Below are 19,532 nucleotides of genomic sequence, written 5' to 3'. Positions count from 1 at the left end.
CTTACTGTGCAGAGTAGGGATAGGTTTTGCGCTTCCGAATCTTACAGCCTTGGAAAGCAAAACAAAGGCGCACGGCATATATGAAATAACTGTGAGTTCCTAGCCCTTACAGCTAAATGCCGTTGTTATGGAAACCGCTTCCTGATGGCTCTGGTCTTCATGTCGTGCTGCTTTATCCATGCGTCTGGCTTTGGAGCAGCAAGCAAACGGTCTAGAGGGAAAGCCATCGTATGGCTCCGTTGTCATAGAATCATAGAAGAGTAGAGTTGGAAGGGGCCTACAAGGCCATCGAGTCCAACCCCCTGCTCAATGCAGGAATCCGCCCTAAAGCATCCCTGACAGAGGGTTGCCCAGCTGCCTCTTGAAGGCCTCTAGTGTGGGAGAGCCCACAACCTTCCTAGGTCACTGGTTCCATTGTCATACCGCTCTAACAGTCAGGATGTTTTTCCTGATGTCCAGCTGGAATCTGACTTCCTGTAACTTCAGCCCGTTATTCCATGTCATGCACTCTGGGATGATGTCACTGAAAGCCTTCTGAAATCAACGTCTGAAGGTCTGAAATGACCTTCAGATATCGACGTTGTTTGTGGTTCCTATAGGGTGAGGAATCTAGCACCTCAGAGCTGGAATGTGTGAAAGTACATCTCTGAACATGCACAGAATGCATTTCTGTCCCCACTCTAGACCACGCAGGCCTTTCCAGATGGGAACGGGCACTTCACGTCAGCGGGAAAAATTTTTCAAGGCAGATTAAACTCCTCCCACTAATTCATTAGCAATTAAATGTGCACAGAACCGCATCCCCTCCCCATATCAGTTCGGGCAAGACACACTCCTTCAAATACAGGTCGCCTTCAAATGGAGGACTGCCCCCTGTAAAGGACAGTTGGCCACCCTACACTACTTTATACCTTCCAGTGATGAGTTCCACGCTGCGGCGGCTGGTGCATGCCGTGAGCTGTAGGTGTGTGTTTTTTACCGCCTAACATGTATAGGACTGTGTGTCAATTGTCCTATACAGCAACAGCACATCTAAAGAGCGTTGAGCCTAAGGTTGCCAACTTTCTGACTGTCCGCTGTAACTGAGCCTTTAACTTCAGGGTGATATTGTGGCCACAGTGGAACAGGCATTAGTAACCTCAAGACTGGATTACTGCAATGCACTCTACGTGGGGCTGCACTTAACTTGTGAATAACCCACATTGCATTCAACAGGATTGACCTCCAAGCAGACATAGATAGCATTGCAAATGTTTCTTCTTCTTCTTATCACAAGTACTTCACCATTCAGAACATGTCAGGAACCCAGAAATTAAATAAAATGTATTGATTTAAGAAGTGAATTGGGGAATGTAGAAAGCTTTTTATAAAACCCAGGCTGAAATCTTCTAGGAGAACGGTCTCCAAGGGGCATTTGCAGCCTTACATTTCTCTGCTCGTGTTTTATTTAAAAGTACAGAGCAAAGCAACCAGAGGAAGGGCAGTATAATGTATTTTGGGGGCGAAAATCCAAATAGCTTCCTCTCCCACTTATCACTTCATCACGTTTTGGTTGTCAAACCCTCCTAAACCCAACAGCAACTGAAGACATAGGCGTGCACATGGGATGTGCCAGGTGTGGCCAGGCACACCCTAAATTCCCAGGGTCATTTCATTAGGGTGCGCACCTTAAAGGCCCTGATTGGAGCAGAGATGAGGAAAGTGCGCTTTCCGGAGCCTACAGAAAGTGTTTAATTCCCCAGCTGCCATTAGCATGGGAGAATTACGCACTTTCTCTGGAGGCCTTGGAAACCGCGCTATCCACATCTCTGCTCCAATCAGGGCCTTTAAGGTGCGCACCCTAATGAAATGAGTTGTGCATGCCTGCGACTGAAGATGTTACTGTGGGAAGCAGGGGGAGTTATTAGTAAAAATAGTAATAATAATAATAAAAATTGCATGCTAGTTCAAAAAGGATTTCACGTACTTTCCATTTTAAGGGGGATCAGGAATGGCCTTCAGCATACATAAAGCCAGGAACAGGACATTTGTGGCCCTGCAAATGTTTATTTCATTGTGTTTTTTTAAAGTCTTGGCCACCTTTCAGGGCAGAAACCTTCCCAAGGCAGATTACAGCCAACAAATACATGTCGGTCACCAATATTATACCCAACATTGCAGATAGCAGGGCTGGGAAGGGATGGCTTTTGTCGGGCCATCTGACGTGCTCGTGGCGAAGGCGAGATTCGAACCAGGGATTTCCTCATTCATAGATAAGGGGCATGCAGCAGTTTCTGCAGCTGAAACTCTCCCCACGGCCTGAGTTCGATCCCAGCAGAAGCTGATTTCAGGCAGCCGGCTCAGGTCGACTCAGCCTTCCATCCTCCCGAGGTCGGTAAAATGAGTACCCAGTTAGCTGGGGAAAAGGTAATAATGGCCAGGGAAGGCAACGGCAAACCACCCCGCTATAAGGCCTGCCAAGAAAACGTCAGCGAAAGCTGGCGTCCCTCCAAGAGTCAGTAATGACTCAGTGCTTGCACGAGAGGTCCCTTTCCTTTCCTCCTTAGGCAGGAAAGCATCTCAGCAATTTCTTTCACCTCTTTCCTTTCTTGCCTGTAGCCCAGGCCTGCTCTGGCATTGCTGCAGAAGCAAAGTGTCAGCATAGGAGCCGCACGGGCTGGCCCTGGGAGAGTCCGCAGTCTCTTCCTAAGCAGGCTGAAATCATGAGCTTCTCTTTTCTTTCTTTTTTAAAGGGGAAAAACACCTCTGGCAGCTGTTTTGCACTGTAAGGTCAGCCTAGTGCAGTGCCTAACAGATCGCATTGATGATAGGGGAGCCAGCAGAAATCAAAACCCCGTGTGTTTGCAAAAAAAAAACCAAGAAGACCAGCCAGCAGGGTGGACGGAGAGGATGCCGAATGAATTGCCAATGTTGCAAGCGGAAATGGAGGTTACATAATCCGGCCTCCTCTTTCTCGTGCGCTTCTATGGCCTTCGTTGTGCCTCGTGGGTAACTCCGAGTGGTTTGAAAAACAGAATGGAGCCCTTGAATGCTGACCGAAGCTATTTCCACCCCAGTCTGGTAATGCGTTCGGCTGTAACCGTAAATGCTTCGCCATTGATTACTCCGCCTTGACTCAGCCGCTGGTATTTGTAATGAAACAAAACTGCAGCTGCTCTCTTCAGCCGGGTCTGCGTTACAGAGAACTTTTACTAGACACATCTTTTACGAAGACAACTCTTAACCCTAACCCTAACGTCTTCACTTCCATGTGAACACGGGGCGACAATCCTGGGAGCCAGAAATCCCGGGACGTCTCCCCTGTGTCCCTCTTTCCCCTGTAGGTGTAGAAAAGGCCTCAGGTGAACAAAATGTTAATTCTTCTCTAATAGGGTGCCAGCCCCTATGGGCGAACATTAGAATCATAGAATAGTGGAGTTGGAAGGGACCTCTAAGGCCATGGAGTCCAACCCCCTGCTCAATGCAGGAACCCACCCTAAAGTATACCTGACAGAGGGTTGTCCAGCTGCCTCTTGAAGGCCTCTAGGGTGGGAGAGCCCACAACCTCCCTAGGTCACTGGTTCCATTGTCATACTGCTCTAACAGTCAGGAAGTTTTTCCTGATGTCCAGCCGGAATCTGGCTTCCTGTCACTTGAGCCCGTTATTCCGTGTCCTGCACTCTGGGAGGATCAAGAAGAGATCCTGGCCCTCCTCTGTGTGACAACCTTTGAAGTATTTGAAGAGTGCTATCATGTCTCCCCTCTTCTCTTCTCCAGGCTAAACATGCCCAGTTCTTTCAGTCTCTCTTCATAGGGCTTTCTTTCCGGACCCCTGATCATCCTGGTTGCCCTCCTCTGAACCCCCTCCAGCTTGTCTGCATCCTTCTTGAATTGTGGAGACCAGAGGCTGATCTTTTCTTCTTCCGGAAGACACTGCTGAGTAACGCAGCTTCAGTCTGCCTTCTGCACCGGCTGCTTCTGCCCATTGATCTCATTTTCCACTCCTCGGCCGCCCACACAAAAGTTCCTCCTTTCCCATTCATATACATTTTTAAAGGAAAAGAGTTGAACGATCAATAGGCTCTTAGCTTGAGATTTCATTAAGGGTTTTCTCTGCACTGGTATTGATCGCCTGCCTGGGCAATGCCAGGGCCGCGGAGTTCTGATAAATTGCAGGAAGCAGATATTTCGAGTTCGGCGTTTGCTCGCTGTTTGGATAGGTGTCTGTAAGGGCTGTGGCACAAGGGCCAAACCAGTTTTCCGACGCCCGTTAACCCCAATGAGCCTGGCCAAAGCTCAGGAGTGATGGAAGCTGTGGTCCAACCACACCTGCGGCCAAAGGTATTGGATGTTCTAACCTGGGGGTTCTCAAAGGGTAAGTCCCCCTCGCCACTCAAAGGAGAACGCAGAAGGCTGAGCCTCAATTTTGCAAGTGGGGGTAATCGCTCATTGAATGTAGATGGTCCAAGATTCATAGCTTCATCCCACGTACCCGTTTCCCTCGAATTATCCCCTACAGCGCTAAGCTGTCGCCATCGTCACTAGCTAAATCACACGTATGCGGCATGCTGGAGAAGCTCAAAGCGGTTACTGGTGTGCCCTAGTCACACCCTCCAAGTGCTTGGAAAAGGTGGGGGAACACGGCAGATGTTATCCTTCAGAAGTATTTGGGGGCTTTCCCGCCCCATGAAGTTGATGCCAAAAGCTCTTGGTCAACATGGGACAAATCTGCAGGACATGTTCCCCTGCACTTCTGTTACCCCCATTTCTGAGACGCAGGGTGCACGGAGAAGGCGATGCTCACGTAATGTGTACCCACCCTAACAGCAGCCTGGCACATAGGACCCGGGTATTTGGATACACAGACTGTGCCCTATAAAAGGAGCAACAGCGTTAAGAAGTCACCGAGCTGAGCTTTACAAGAATATTTGCAAATATGGGGAGAAGGGGGCGAAGAATTGTCTGCTCTGCACAATTTTACTTCTCTTTGCCGCTTCCTCTTCCTAGACAAGGGCGGTGGGTCAGGTTTCCCTGGCTTGTCAGCAAGGACGCTGCTGCTGCTGCTTTTGCTGCGTGGGATCATCAGAAACACCAATCAATAGGAAATTGAAACATTGGCGAGAGGAATGGGTGGAGGCCGGAGCCTCCTCGGAGTCGATGGGGCAAGGCTCTCGCTGCCCTGCCCTGCGCAGAAGAAGAGTGGAGAAATGGTGCACAAGCAGCCTTTTCCCCAACCTCGTGATTTTGGGTGTGTCAGCCCCTGCAGTTACGCACGTTGGACCGCCTAATGCCAGCAGTGTGGGAACTCTGCTTACTCCCAGGGGAAGGAAAGTACTCTGTACATGTTTAAACACACTCTCCTTTGCCCCTTAAAAAACGAAAACAGATTCGCACCAGGACTGGTTCTGGCTTCTGCCTAAGGCATAGAGGCACTCTGCACATGGTCAATGACACCGCTATTTGGTGTTTGCTCTGCTTATTTGGTGGCGTGAAAATACACTCTGTGCATGCTTAAAGACACACATACTTCATGCCTGTATCAGGGCTGGTGATTGCTCTTCTTTGAGGCGGCGGGGAAAGGAGAGTTCCCCATATTCAGTTCCATTTTATATCATGTTTTTATGCTGTTGTTTTATTCATTCATTCATTTATTGCATTTATATGCCACCTCATAGCTGAAGCTCTCTGGGCGGTTTACAAAAGTTTAAAACAGTAAGCATTAAAAACAAATATACAAAGTTTAAAAACATAAAAAGCATAAAAACAACAGTATCCTTATAAAAACAGCTTATACTTTGAATGGTTTTAATTTTTGTGAACAGCCCAGAGACCTTTGGCTATTGGGCGGTATAAAAATGCAATAAAAAAATAAATACATACAATGTTGTTTTTATACTGTTTTTTATGTTTTTGATGGTTTTTAAATGTTGTATACTTTTAATGTTTGCCATTTTTAATAGTTGTAAACCGCCCAGAGAGCTTCGGCTGTGGGGCGGTATATAAATGTAATAAAATAAATAAATAAATAAATATGATGATGATGATGATGATGATGATAAGGACTTTTTATTTTCTCAGCATTTTAACAGCCTAGCCATGTAATTTTAACTTTGCTGTTTTCAATCCGTGTTTTCAATCTGCCTCCATCGCTGCTCCATTTTGGCCTGGTGGCGTTTTTACCCCGCATTTTATATTACGCTTTTATATTAATTAATTAATTAATTAATTAATTACATTTCTATACCGCCCAATACTCTCTGGCGGTTCACAAAAATTAAAACCATTCAAAGTATAAAACAACGGTATAAAACCATATTATAAAATACACGATAAAAGCTCAACCAGATAAAAGCAGCAGCAGTGCAAAATTACAAATTTAAAACACCGAGTTAAAATTTATTTATCCTGTTCGTTTCCTATTTCGATTAGGGTTGTGTGTGTGTGGGTTTAATTTTTGTGATTCGCCCGGAGAGCTCTTGGCTGTGGGGCAACGCCGTCCAATCAATCCACGCGGCCTTGGCGAGCTCCGCTTGCGCGCCCGCTCTGCACATGCTCAGAGGCACCGGGAGAAAACACGCACTCGGGCTGGTCACATGGCGCTCTCCTGCTCCGCCTGCCGGGCCCTTTAAACCCTCTTCGCCGAGCGAGGGGGAGGAGACGCGGGCCGGCTGGGAGGCAGGCAGCGGCGAGGGCGCGCCTGGCTGGCTGGCTGTTGCTGCTGCGCCCCGGGAGCGGCTCCTGCGCCTTCCCTTCGGTCGGGCTGGCGAGGACGGAGCCCGGGCGGTCGCTCGGCCCATCTCCCCTCCCATGCCTCTCCAAGCCCGGTAAGCGCGGCGCCTCCTCGGCCCCCTGGATGGAGCAGCGCCCTTTCCTCCGCCGCCCTCTTTCCTCTCTCCTTTCGAGACGCGGCTCTTTTGCACATGGGGGGGACGGGGATCCAGCTTGGGGGGGGGTGTCTCTCGCTTGGGGGGGGGTCTCTCGAAGAGCAGCAGCCGCTTTAAGAAGAGCCCCCCCTTCCCTCTCTCCCTCCCCGGCTCCCTATTTTGCCCTCTTTATCGGGGTGCCCCCTTTGCGCCTGGGCGCGCGTCTCTGCGCCCCGCTTCCCCCGCGCAACCTGAGCGTGACCTGTTAGGGTTGCGGTGTGGGCATCGGCGGGGCTACTCGGGAGGAAGCCGCACGGTGGCCGATGGGGCTGCCTGCCTGCCTGTGTTTTTCGCGTTAAAAGGCGTGTGTGTGTGTGTGTGAGTAGGGGTTTGTATGGCTGGATGGAGATCCCACACACGCGCACACGCTCGTCCGCCCTTTCCGGCTTGCACATCGCCTTGCCTGCTTGAGGTTCCCGGCTTGAGGCCGGTGTGGGCTTTGGCACATGTATGCGCGGCCATGGGGAGGGAGGGAGGTCAGATGTGGAGGGGGAATTGGCCTCCCTCTTTTCTTTCCCACGTTTCTGATCTTTGGGGTGCGTTTGTTTTTGCAGTGTATTGGTGGTGTGTGTGTGTGTGTCCTCGCTTGTATTCAACGAGTGTGTGTGTGTGTGTGTGTGAGAGAGAGAGAGAGAGAGAGAGAGAGAGAGAGAGAGAGAGATTCCCACCCACTCCCTTTTATCTCACATTACACACACGCAGCTAGATCAACATTGCCTTCCTTGGCGATGTGGCGGGAAGAGCTCCTGCAAACATGCTGTGTTCTGTCCTGGACAGGAGCCCCTTTGTCCGGCGTGATGCTACCTGGGAGACGCAACATCCTGGCCGCTGCCCCCCACCCCCAGCCCGGCAATTAATTTTCAAGTAAAGCCGTGAAGGAAACCTCTTAAGCAGCTGGGTGTGTGTGTGTGATGTGTCTGTGTGTGTCTGTGTCTGCTTTCTGGCAGGGGGTGGAGGGTGCTTTCCAACTCTCTCCACCCACCCAGGGAACGTCAGGCCTGGCTTCAGAAATTGGAGGTCTGGCCCATGTCGCCCCATGCCCGTTCGCCACATGCCTTGTACACCCTTTCCGCATCAATTTGCACGTTTCCCCCGACTGCCTTCCTCTTGCTCAGTGGGTTTTGCTGTTCCTCCTTATTCATGACTCGCCGAAGCCACGTGCTTTGCCTCTTGGCCGGCCCGGCCCTACCATTGGGCAGAGGGAGGCCGCCGCTTTCGGCTATTGATTGTGGGTGTCGTGAAAGGAGGGCCAATGGTTAGCGATCTAATTTATTGTTGCGTTGTTGTTTTTACTGCCAGGAAGGAGGGGATGTTCTGTCTCAGGTGCCAAAATAACTTGGCTGGTTTGGTCTGCTACACACCTTGATGGGGGAAAGCGAGACCATTTGCTGCTCTTACCTCAGGCAGCAAAATATCTTGGGAGGGCCTCTCCTTTTAGGCATCCTGCTGCGTTGCATGCATTTTATTTCTGAATGGGAGGCCGGATGGGTGGGGGAACCTGTTAGCCTTGGTACCATCAGCCCGCTGGCCTGCTTTGCTTTCCAATCTGTGCCTTTTCTGCATTATTTATTTGCTAGCAAAATGCCTGCCCTTATGACAGCCTGGAATATACGAGAGGGTGCGTCGCTGGGATTTTCTGGGCATGTGTGCGTGTCCACTTGCGAGTGCAGTTCTGTGTGCTCTGCATACCAATTGGTTTGCATCCGCTACAGGAGCTGTGTCAAAGGTGGAAGGCTCCGTTGTCTTCGCTGCAGCGGTGACTGCCTCCCCCCCACCCCAGTTAATGGTTAATCAGAACCATTAGCTTATAGGGCAGAGCTGCATTTGGGTTCCTTGCTGGAATAGGGTCTGAATCGGTTTCTCCAGGGACCATTGAGCTGCTCCTCTTCTCCGCACAACCCAGTTCTCTGGGCTTGATCATCTCTTCGTACCCTAGTTGGGAGCTGCTATGTGGAGAGATTTTAATGATTTCAGTGAAAGAGAGAGAAAGCTGCATTGGCATAGATTTATCCCTTAAATGTGGGACGATGGTAGACCAGTCAAGGGGAAATCCAGAACTGGTTGGGAGGTTACCTTTCTTTCTTTCTTTCCAAACCTTGGGGTCAGTGGACCAGCACTTGGCCAGCGAAAAAGAAAACGGATCTTCAAGATTTATTATTTATTTATATATTTATTTATTTAAAATATTTATATCCCGCCCTATATCACGAAGATCTCCGGGTGGCGTACAGATAAAAACATACAGTATAAAACAATATACACAGTTAAAAACGAATTAAACCATGATCCAAGTTAAAACAATATATAATTTAAAAGCAATGGATGTAGTTGATTGATGTTGTCTGCTAGCCGTGGATGGACGGGTGATTGATCCTTCTCACCCACAGTTGGGGATGGATTGTTTCTGCCAGAGGAGCGCTTAGATTTGTGCGTTTGGAGTTTATTGCAAAAATGGATGCTGGATCTCAATGGTGGTTGGGCCGTTCTAGCAGAAATACCCTTCCTGACATTCTAATAATTGGTGATGGTGTCAGGATTAGAAGGTGGGGGTGGGGGGTTATTTACTCACCATGTTTCTGTGCTGTCCAATAGCCAAAGTTGTTTGGACGGTTCTTAAAATAGTGATGAAAACATAAAACACAAGAATTATATGCTGTCCTGGAAAATTGAACACAAATTAAAATGCCACCGAATAAAACCAACGGCTATCGATGGCTACTAGTCCAGATCATAGAATCATAGAATAGCAGAGTTGGAAGGGGCCTACAAGGCCATCGAGTCCAACCCCCTGCTCAATGCAGGAATCTACCCTAAAGCATCCCTGACAGATGGTTGTCCAGCTGCCTCTTGAAGGCCTTGAGTGTAGGAGAGCCCACCACCACCTCCGTAGGGAACTGATTCCATTGTCCTACTGCTCTAACGGTCAGGAAGTTTTTCTTGATGTCCAGCTGGAATCTCACCATGGCCAACACAAAGAGGAAGCGAAATCCTGAAGAACACCAGGAATTCTAACCAAGTATCTCCCCCAAGTTAAAACAAACCAGTGGTTTACCAGTAACAAAGAGCAGGAAATAAACGGTTGGCAAACGCGTAGGTGTCACTGCTAAATATCTGGGTGACAAATCTTTACACTTGGCTGTAGACCAAAACTCTTTCAGTTTGGCGACTGGTTGCTTCTTCCAAGGAAGCTCACCGGATAAACCAAACCGCAACCTGTCCTAGCGATGGCCCCAGTTACTTCGCGTTGCCTGTTCTGCATAGATACTTCTTAAAGAGAGAGTGTAACAAGGAGACACCAAACAGAAGAACATCAGAAGTGCCCGGCTGGATCAGACCAAGGGTCCATCTAGTCCAGCACTCTGTCCACACAGTGGCCAACCAGCCGTCGGCCAGGGACCTACAAAGCAGGACATGGTGCAACAGCACCCTCCCACCCATGTTCCCCAGCAACTGGTGCACACAGGCTGATTGCCTCGAATACTGGAGATAGCACACAACCATCAGGGCTGGTAGCCATGGATAGCCTTCGCCTCCAGGAATTTATCCAACCCCCTTTTAAAGCCATCCAAATTGGTGGCCGCCACTACATCTTGTGGTAGTGAGTTCCATAATTTAACTCTGCGCTGTGTGAAGAAGTCCTTCCTTTTATTTCTCCTGGATCTCCCACCCATCAGCTTCATGGGATGACCCCTTGGGTTCTAGGATTTTGAGAAAGGGAGAAAAATGTCTCCCTGTCCAGATTCTCCACACCATGCATCATTTTGTACACCTCTATCCTGTCTCCTCTTAGCCTCCTTTTTTCCAAGCTAAACAATCCCAGTTGGTGTAACCTTCCCTCATAGGGGAGACGCTCCAGCCCCTTAATCATTTTAATTGCCCTTTTCTGCATGTCTTCCAGCTCTATAATACCCTTTTTTGGGTGTGGTGACCAGAACTCTACACAGGAGAGCGTTTGAGGTTAAATCAATACAAGGGATGGATTTGATGGCAAAGCTGTAGTGTGATACCATGGGAGGAGCCCTTGCTAACTGAGAGATTCAGGATTCCTCCAAGGTGTCTTGTTCAATTTACCATTCAAAGTAATTAGCAGCAAATGTAAGAATCCTGCAGCGAACATGCTGTATATAATTGAATTTCCCGGCTCGGATGTTATTAGACTGCAGTATTGTAATGCGATGCCAGGTTCGGATTTCCAAAACTTTCTCCGGCGTTCTAGAGCTTGTGGTATAAATCCTCCCCTGGCAGCCCGGTCCGTAACAGGGATTTGATGTGAAATTCTTGGAACCTCTTCTGAATGGTGGAGGATAGATTTAAGCTTTGTGCAATGTGAAGTGTTGTGTTAGACTTGCAGCCTCCCCATCTGGGGGGCGGTGTGTGTGTGTTTAAGATGTCGATTGGGGGCCCTTTGCCTTCTCTAGAGTAAAAATGGGGGACAGAGAGACACAGTTGGTAGATATGGATTTGAAATCCTGCCTGCATAGGCCCTGAGAGCACCTCTGTGTGCATCCTGGTTTTGTCCATGGGTGATGGGTTTAAATGAATATTCCTGGCTGATATTAAAAGGTCATGGTGGGAAATGATGGAGGAGGCGTCTTCTGGACTCAGGCTATTCCGGGCTTTGTAGGTCAACAGCAGCCTCTCGGGTGAAGCTTGGAAGGCAACTGAGAGCCAGTGTGTACTCTGGCGCACTGATGTAATGTTTTGTACCAGCTGGAGCGTCCGAACTGTCACCAGAGGCAAATCTACACATCTTTCAAGCATGCCTTATGGCCTAGAAACTTTAAAACAGAAAGGAAGTTAGGATTCTCAGCTAGATGAGTTATGCACTGCCTAGTACATCTTGTAGGTTTTCTGTGTCGTTTGGGCAGCTGTGTTCTTTTCGTCATTCTACTCCCTGCTGCCTCCACGCACACACAAAACAGTCTCAGTTCTGTGATGTTGCCTCTTCAAAGTAAAATGTTTACAGTTCTGTAGCTCTATTTGATACTGGATCTGTGCAACATTAAGCCGGAGTGTACATCGCATCGGTTAGCCTACCTATGCCACATTTTGTTTTAGTAGGACAAATGGATTCATAGAATCATGGAATAGTGGAGTTGGAAGGGGCCTCTAAGGCCATCAAGTCCAACCCCCTGCTCATTGCAAGAATCCACCCTAAAGCATCCCTGACAGATGGTTGTCCAGCTGCCTCTTGAAGGCCTCTAGTGTGGGAGAGCCCACAACCTCCCTAGGTCACTGGTTCCATTGTCGTACTGCTCTAACGGTCAGGAAGTTTTTCCTGATGTCCAGCTGGAATCTGGCTTCCTGTCACTTGAGCCCATTCCTGTAACTTGAGCCCAGTTTTATAAGGAATAGAATCCTCCATCTTTAATGTGATAGGATGTTAAAAAACCGAACATCAGTGACCTTAACTGCAGTAGAACTCCTATGCCACAGTAAATATTGATTGTGTATATTAATGACTAGGAAACACTTTGCATTCTCTAGGCATGGATATATAATCTGGGCTGCTACTTAAAGCGACCACCCAAAAAGTACACCTGAGCCTCAAGAGGTAATATTACCCTGTGTTGCTTTGTCATATTGGCTGGGTTCACACTAACAGAACACACTAACACACCATGGATCATCGTGCTGTCTGAATGTTAACCATGCAGTGTGATTTATTTTTTCTCAAACCGCCTTGAGAACCCATAGTTGGTGGTTGCAGTCTGGAAACAAAGCCCTATGAGGACAACCTTTCAAGTCCTTGAAGAGTGCTATCATGTCTCCCCTCAGTGTTCTCTTCTCCAGGCTAAACATGCCCAGTTCTGGCATAAACTGGCATAAACTGGGCATGTTTAGCCTGGAGAAGAGAACACTGAGGGGAGACATGATAGCACTCTTCAAGGACTTGAAAGGTTGTCCCACAGAGGAGGGCCAGGATCTCTTCTCGATCCTCCCAGAGAGCAGGACATGGAATAACGGGCTCAAGTGACAGGAAGCCAGATTCCAGCTGGCCATCAGGAAAAATTTCCTGACTGTTAGAGCAGTCCAACAATGGAACCAGTGACCTAGGGAGGTGGTGGGCTCTCCCACACTAGAGGCCTTCAAGAGGCAGCTGGACAACCATCTGTCAGGGATGCTTTAAGGTGGATTCCTGCATTGAGCAGGGGGGTTGGACTCGATAGCCTTGTAGGCCCCTCCCAACTCTACTATTCTGTTTCTATGAACCCTGCAGAAAACATGCTGCGTTCAGACAACACAATAACCCATGTTTCTGCAACAACCCACACTGGGTGGGTTAGCGTTGTGTGGACCCCCTCCATGCTAGCATGCTACCCTTTGTCATGTGGTAAATGCAACAGCCCAGTGTTTATGCAGTATTTTCCTATTGATGAGTTCGCTGGGCTGTGTCGGAGGGGAAGAACCTACTTCCAGAGTCTTTTAGTAACGGCGGTATGCCTTGCCTGTTCTGTATAAGGCTCATGTTTCTAGGCCATGTGGAAATACCGTAACAACTTGGGCATCTATTGACAATTTGCACACGGTCGTTCCGAAAGCAGATTATGTCTGCATCGTCGAACGGTCTTTGTGGCACACATCGGATGTAAATTTCCTTTCTGCTCCTGGATTTTGCCTGGAGAAGGAAGGGCGGTGGGCGAAACTGAATAGCTTTTGGGCCCCTGAAGTAAAGGCTACACCTCCTTACAACACAGCTGGCTGAATTCCTAATAGGGCAGTGGATAAAGAAACCCACGAAGGTTTTATTGCCTCTCTGGACAAATGTTTTTAAAGCCTTGAATGACAGACGGAGCCTTCAGCCAGTCTGGGCAGGAAGTCTAAGCTTGCATTTAGTGGGCCACCAGCTTCGTGGGAGTCTGGAGAAGCAAAATCTCGCTATTTAGGCCACACTAAAAATTAAATAAATGAAAAAGCAGGAGCTTCATGGCTGGATTGAACGCAGAGCGGAGCGAGACAGCAGTCTGATGTGCTATTTATACAGTATCCTATAGATTTCCATTACGACGAATAAAAAAAAGGTTCTGTTCCCATCACAGGGAGGTGAGGAGCAAGCGGATCTTGGCCAGGGACAAACATTGCTAGTATTTCTTCCTACTCAGGCTGTGTTTCTAAGCATGTGTGCTTGGAAGTAAAACCCGCTCTAATCAGTAGGACTACTGTCCAAGCAGACTACTGTTACTGCAGTGCGCTCAGCGTAGTTGAGGCTTTGCAATGTAAGACAGAGGGAAGCAGTGCTTGGCAGCTTGAGGGAGGCAGGCTGTAGTTCAGTGGTAGAGCGTATGCTTTACGTACAAACGGCCCCAGGTTCAGTTCCCAGTATCTCCAGGTTGCGATGGGCGGATGAGCCTGGCTTCCAGTCTGTGTCGTTGGTCCGTTTCTGCAATTTGAAGAGGGAGGGGAGGGACCCTGCATGAAAATCCGTGTTTAAATCTGCATTTCTAAACGTATTTTGTCTCAAAATACGCAATTGCAGAGGGGGTTTGATGCGTTTTGTGAGTCGGGAGCTGCATTGCAAAATGAGACGTCTGCGTTCCGATCTCCACGTTCGTCCAGGGAGGGATGGGTCGGGTCAGTTCGTATCAGAATTTGCGAAACCCCAAATTCCTCAAACTTCCCTGTCTCTCGGTAGGGCTGGGGAAATTCCTGGTCTGTAATCCTGAAGAACCCCTGACAGCCCAGTGTAAACCATTCCCCAACCTGGTGCCCTCTGAATGTTTCCACTGCTCATAGCAAGACTTGGTATTTACAAAACGTTCTCTGTGTACTTTCAAAGCGATCCATACTGTGTCCACCCTACAAGGTGGACCATTCTCACGACCCCCGTATTATTACCCCTACTCAGTGAATTCCCCACCAGGACGAGGTTTTAACTCTTCATTTTATTTATTTTTCACGCTTGTACCCCGTTCCCCCATAAAATACGCCCAAGGCGGCTAACGGCAATCGAATCCACACCTGAAAAGAAGGGAAAAGCCACACCGCAAAGGGTATACAACCGGGTAAACTTCCATTGAGAGCGTGTAGGAACAGCGGCCGGTTTAGACGTCATCACGCTTAAAAGCGGAGGCCTTGGGCTTTGCGACGGGGTTGCAGGGAGTTGGTTAAGGAAGACTGCCTTGATATAGGGAGGTTTAGTGAAAGGGGTCAGGGCAGCGCCTTAGGCGTGCAAAATTATTCTCCATTAAAAGTGCAGTCACAAAGGAGTCTTTGCCTGCCCGACTCAGGACAGAGGAACGACTGTTTGCCCGACTGGAAACAGATTGCAGACAGCGGTGTGAAAAGACAAGCGCTGCAAATCTCTGTCGCCGTTCCCCAAAACTATGGCAACGAGGTCACTCTGCCTAGAAGCCTCACCAGTAGCGGCCATCTGGAAAAAAAACACCTCCTTGCTTACGTTCTATTCCTTCTTCTGTATCTCTTCTTCCTTCCTGGGTTCTGTTTTGTTTTGGGGTTTTTTTTGGCCTGTTCTTCACACCCCATCCTTATTTTGGCTTGGCAAACGGGAGGGGAAAAGTGCAGAAAAGGGAGTCCAAAATTGTCACGGGACTGAAACACCTCCCCTGCGAAGCAGAGTTGGAAGACTGGGGTCTTTTTAGTTAAGGAGAAAGACAAGAGAGCGCCTTTATTTGTTTATTGCATTTATATACCGCCCCGTAGCCGAAGCTCTCTGGGCGGTTTACAGAAGTGTAAAACAGTAAACATTAAAAACAAATCTACAAAGTTTAAAAACATAAAAAGCATAAAAACAACAGTATCCTTATAAAAACAGCTGTTCTGGGGTCTATTCTTTCTGACCAAAACCCGGAGCGGGTTCTGTGCCCCACTGACATCGGCGCCACCAACCTCCACTGTGCCAAGCCTGATTTTTTTTTTAAAAAAAAAAAACCCTCTGCACATGGGCAGTTTCCCATATTAAAGCACCATTATGACTACAGGGCTAAACTGGAGTTCGGTTCTGCAGCCCTAATGCAAAGTGCATTTACTTGGGAATCAACATGCATTTTGTTGCGGAAAAGGGTAATCTATTACCTTAAAGTAAAAATAGTAAAATGGGCATCTGAAATCATTTACATGCTCAGGCTGGCCCCTCTCCCTGGGTTATAAATGTTTCTTCAAATGCCCAGCCCAGGTTCCGACACTGGGCCTGTTACCGCTGTCCAATTTGGGGGCGCGAAGGTATTCACAGAATCATAGAATAGTAGAGTTGGAGGGGGCCTACAAGGCCATCCAGTCCAACCCCCTGCTCAATGCAGGAATCCACCCTAAAGCATCCCTGACAGAGGGTTGTCCAGCTGCCTCTTGAATGCCTTGAGTGTAGGAGAGCCCACTGCCTCCCTAGGTCACTGGTTCCATTGTTGTACTGCTCTAACAGTCAGGGAGTTTTTCCTGATATCCAGCCAGAATATGGCTTCCTGTCACTTGAGCCCCTTATTCCGTGTCCTGCACTCTGGGAGGACCGAGAAGCGATCCTGAGTGAGCGCCCCTATTTTGACAGGCGTTGAGTTTCAGCAAATCCTTCTTTTTTCTCTTTTTCGATCAAGACCTTCCCTCTCTTTTCTCGCCTGCAATCCTGCCTTCGTTTTTAAGCAGTTCACGGGGTGGGGTGGGGTTTGACTGTACCCTTCGATTGCTCCTCATTCATGCCCGTTCCACAGTGCAAAGCTTCCCTCTTATTCCACGGAGGGAAGAGTTCCTGCCAGCCTCCAACCCACCCACTGCCCACCGCCATTAATTGGTGCAATATCAATTGTCGTGATCTGGATTTAAAAGCCCTCTGGAGGATCGACAGCCTTTTCCTCCTGGCAGTCACGGTTTCTCCTCTCCCCCATCCTTGTGACCCAAAAGTGCCGCCTGCTCTCCCCCCGCCCCCTGCTTTCATGTTGGAGGCTGATAAAAGAGAGTTTTCGCTTGGAAGTGCTGCTAATGATCCAGATCTGCATTTCCAAGTGGCTCTTCCCAGTTTGATACTTATGACGGCCTTTGAACGGCTGTCGGGCCGAGAATGATGAAAGGGTTCTGCACTGCGCCGCGCGAAGAGTTTCCCAATCTTTGCACACTGAGGATGAGTTATTAATATCCTCCGTTCTCTGTGTTATTCTCTATTTGGTGGCTTGGTCTGTAGCGATTGGTAGATTGGAGAGATGAAGGGGAGGGAGAGAGGGGAGTCCCTGCCCCAAAGCGCTTGCATTTTAAAATTTGACCCAGAGCAAAGGAAGATGGAACCAAGGGTGTCTGGAGACTGGGGAGGTGTCAATGGGAGAAGCGTGCTTCGGTTTAGTCGCACACACCTATTTGGAAACGGTTACATTGGACGAAACAGGTGAAGGATAAGGGCTTTAAGAGAGTTTTGAGTGAGATAAACTGGGAAAAGCGGATCCCATGGCTCATGGTTGGCATTTTAAGGTAGCTCTTTCTAAGTCGCTTGAATGTTTTTGTCCTTTCGATTTAGGCTCTTTAAGTATTTCAGGAGTACCCTTTAGAAAGGCATAGAATCATAGAATAGTAGAGCTGGAAGGGTCCTCTAAGGCCATCGAGTCCAACCCCCTGCTCAATGCAGGAATCCACCTTAAAGCATCCCTGACTGAGGGCTGTCCAGCTGCTTCTTGAAGGCCTCTAGTGTGGGAGAGCCCACCACCTCCCTAGGTAGCTGATTCCATTGTCGCACTGCTCTAACAGTCAGGAAGTTTTTCCTGATGTCCAGCCGGAATCTGGCTTCCTTTAACTTGAGCCCGTTATTCCGTGTCCTGCACTCTGAGAGGATCGAGAAGAGATCCTGGCCCTCCTCTGTGTGACAACCTTTTAAGTATTTGAAGAGTGCTATCATGTCCCCCCTCAATCTTCTCTTCTCCTGGCTAAACATGCCCAGTTCTTTCAGTCTCTCCTCATAGGGCTTTGCTTCCAGTGTGACAATAATTAAAAGTCCGTAAATAAAATACTACGTGGAAGGTGCCATTGCTATGCCTGATTTGCCCATAACACTCATGGTTCAAATCAAATCAAATTGTTATTTATTATGGTCACAGACCAGCAAAATCAACACCAAAACATGCAAAATGCCCATGGTTTATTTAACTTGTGGTTTGTTGCCCTACCTAGGGTTTGTCTGATAGGCGCTCAAACAAACCTTGGGTTGTTTCCTCATTCCATGGGTTTAAGGTCACGGGATCCTATCTTGTCACAAAATCTTGCTGTTTGACCCAGAAAACACATCTGAAAATCCTTGCTGGAATCTTTGATGTCTCTCTCTGTCTCTCTGTACGTTTTATCTTTATGGCATTTCTTCCCATTGCTCCGGGATCAGTGAGCTGAGCGGTAGGCCTCGAATGGGTGAATCCATCCATCCAGAAGTCCCGTCATCTTGGTGATAACTTAAACGAGGAAGCAGTGAAGAAATACGTTCTGTGTATTATACCGGAGGAAGAGCTGAGCTGCAAAGCCTTGTGACCAGGTCAGCTAGCTGGATCTTGTCTGACGGAGAATTAATCCGACAAGGAAGAGTTCAGCTGTCATTTTCGTTTAGTTCCAGAAGCAGGGCAGGTGGAGAGTGGTGAAGGAGGAGGGGGGGGGACCCAAGATAAAAGTGAATTTTGGTTCAGCAAAAGGAGGGCAAATCAGGTTCTTATAGACACATTGGTGGAAGCTACGTCTATTTACTGCTAGTAAAATTGATGGTTGTATGGCGACTTTACGGTTCAGAGGAACGCGGTGCTGGTAGCTGGGGGGGGGGGGCGAATGTCAAGGGTGGGGGAGCGATACCCTCATGGCCTGCTCGTGGACTTCCCAGAGGCCTCTTGGTTGGCCACTGCGTGAACCAGTGGAGACTGGCGACTCTGATGTCAGTAGGGTGGTGAATCCACTCCGGGTTTCATCCAGATAGAAGTCTGAAGAACCTCTCCAAGGTGCTTTTAATTGATACTGTGCCAATTAATGGTGGGGTGGTGGCTTTTTACAAAATGTCTTCCCTCAATGGAGTAAGAAGGAAGTTTTGCTCAGAGACGGCAAGTCGTGTTGATTCCCAACTAAATGTGTTTAGGGCAACAGAACCAAACTCCATGTTATTCCTGTAGTCATAGTGGTGCCTTAATTTGGGAAACTGTCAGGGATGCTTTAAGGTGGATTCCTGCATTGAGCAGGGGGTTGGACTCGATGGCCTTAGAGGCCCCTTCCAACTCTACGATTCTATGATTCTATGACACAGCTGACCTTGTATACTGAGAAAGATCCTGGAAAATTGAAATCAGGTTGTTGGGGGATACTGATACTTGAAGTCAGCGTTGTCCTGGAATTCTTCTGTGGCTGGTCAGTAGTGGTGAGCGAGCTGTCTTTCAGGAAAGCACCTTTGCTCAATGAGGAAACCCGTGTTTCCCCCAGAGCACAACTTGAAAACCACCGATTTAATTGAATAATCAGCCTGTTAGATTTGTCCAAAACAAAAACAGCTGTAGACTAGAGTGATTTTTCAGTTAAAGTGGTGAAAGAGGAAAGAGAGGGAAAATTGGGTTCTCATATCCCCAACGGCAGAGGGTTTCTCTGTAGACATTTGCCATAATCACTCGATGGAACTGCCACATGCAGCAGCAGTATACCTCCAAACACCAGAGGCTGGGATGAACAGTTGCAGAAATA

At 48.4% G+C, this 19,532-nt stretch overlaps 1 protein-coding gene across 1 annotated transcript in view; it reads left to right on the top strand.

Moving 5' to 3' along the window:
• Positions 1–6,734: 6,734 nt before the first annotated feature.
• SH2B2 (SH2B adaptor protein 2) overlaps positions 6,735–19,532 on the top strand; it is a 33,543-nt gene continuing 20,745 nt past the window's right edge. Inside the window, exon 1 of the mRNA XM_063146375.1 lies at positions 6,735–6,803. The gene's annotated coding sequence lies outside the window, so the exon portion shown is untranslated. The remainder of the gene's footprint in view (positions 6,804–19,532) is intronic.

This window comes from Elgaria multicarinata, chromosome 22 (assembly GCF_023053635.1).
Source record: "Elgaria multicarinata webbii isolate HBS135686 ecotype San Diego chromosome 22, rElgMul1.1.pri, whole genome shotgun sequence".
Lineage (NCBI taxonomy): Eukaryota > Metazoa > Chordata > Lepidosauria > Squamata > Anguidae > Elgaria > Elgaria multicarinata.
The sequence above is the reverse complement of the archived record's forward strand: the minus strand, read 5'-3'. Positions and strand labels throughout refer to the sequence as shown.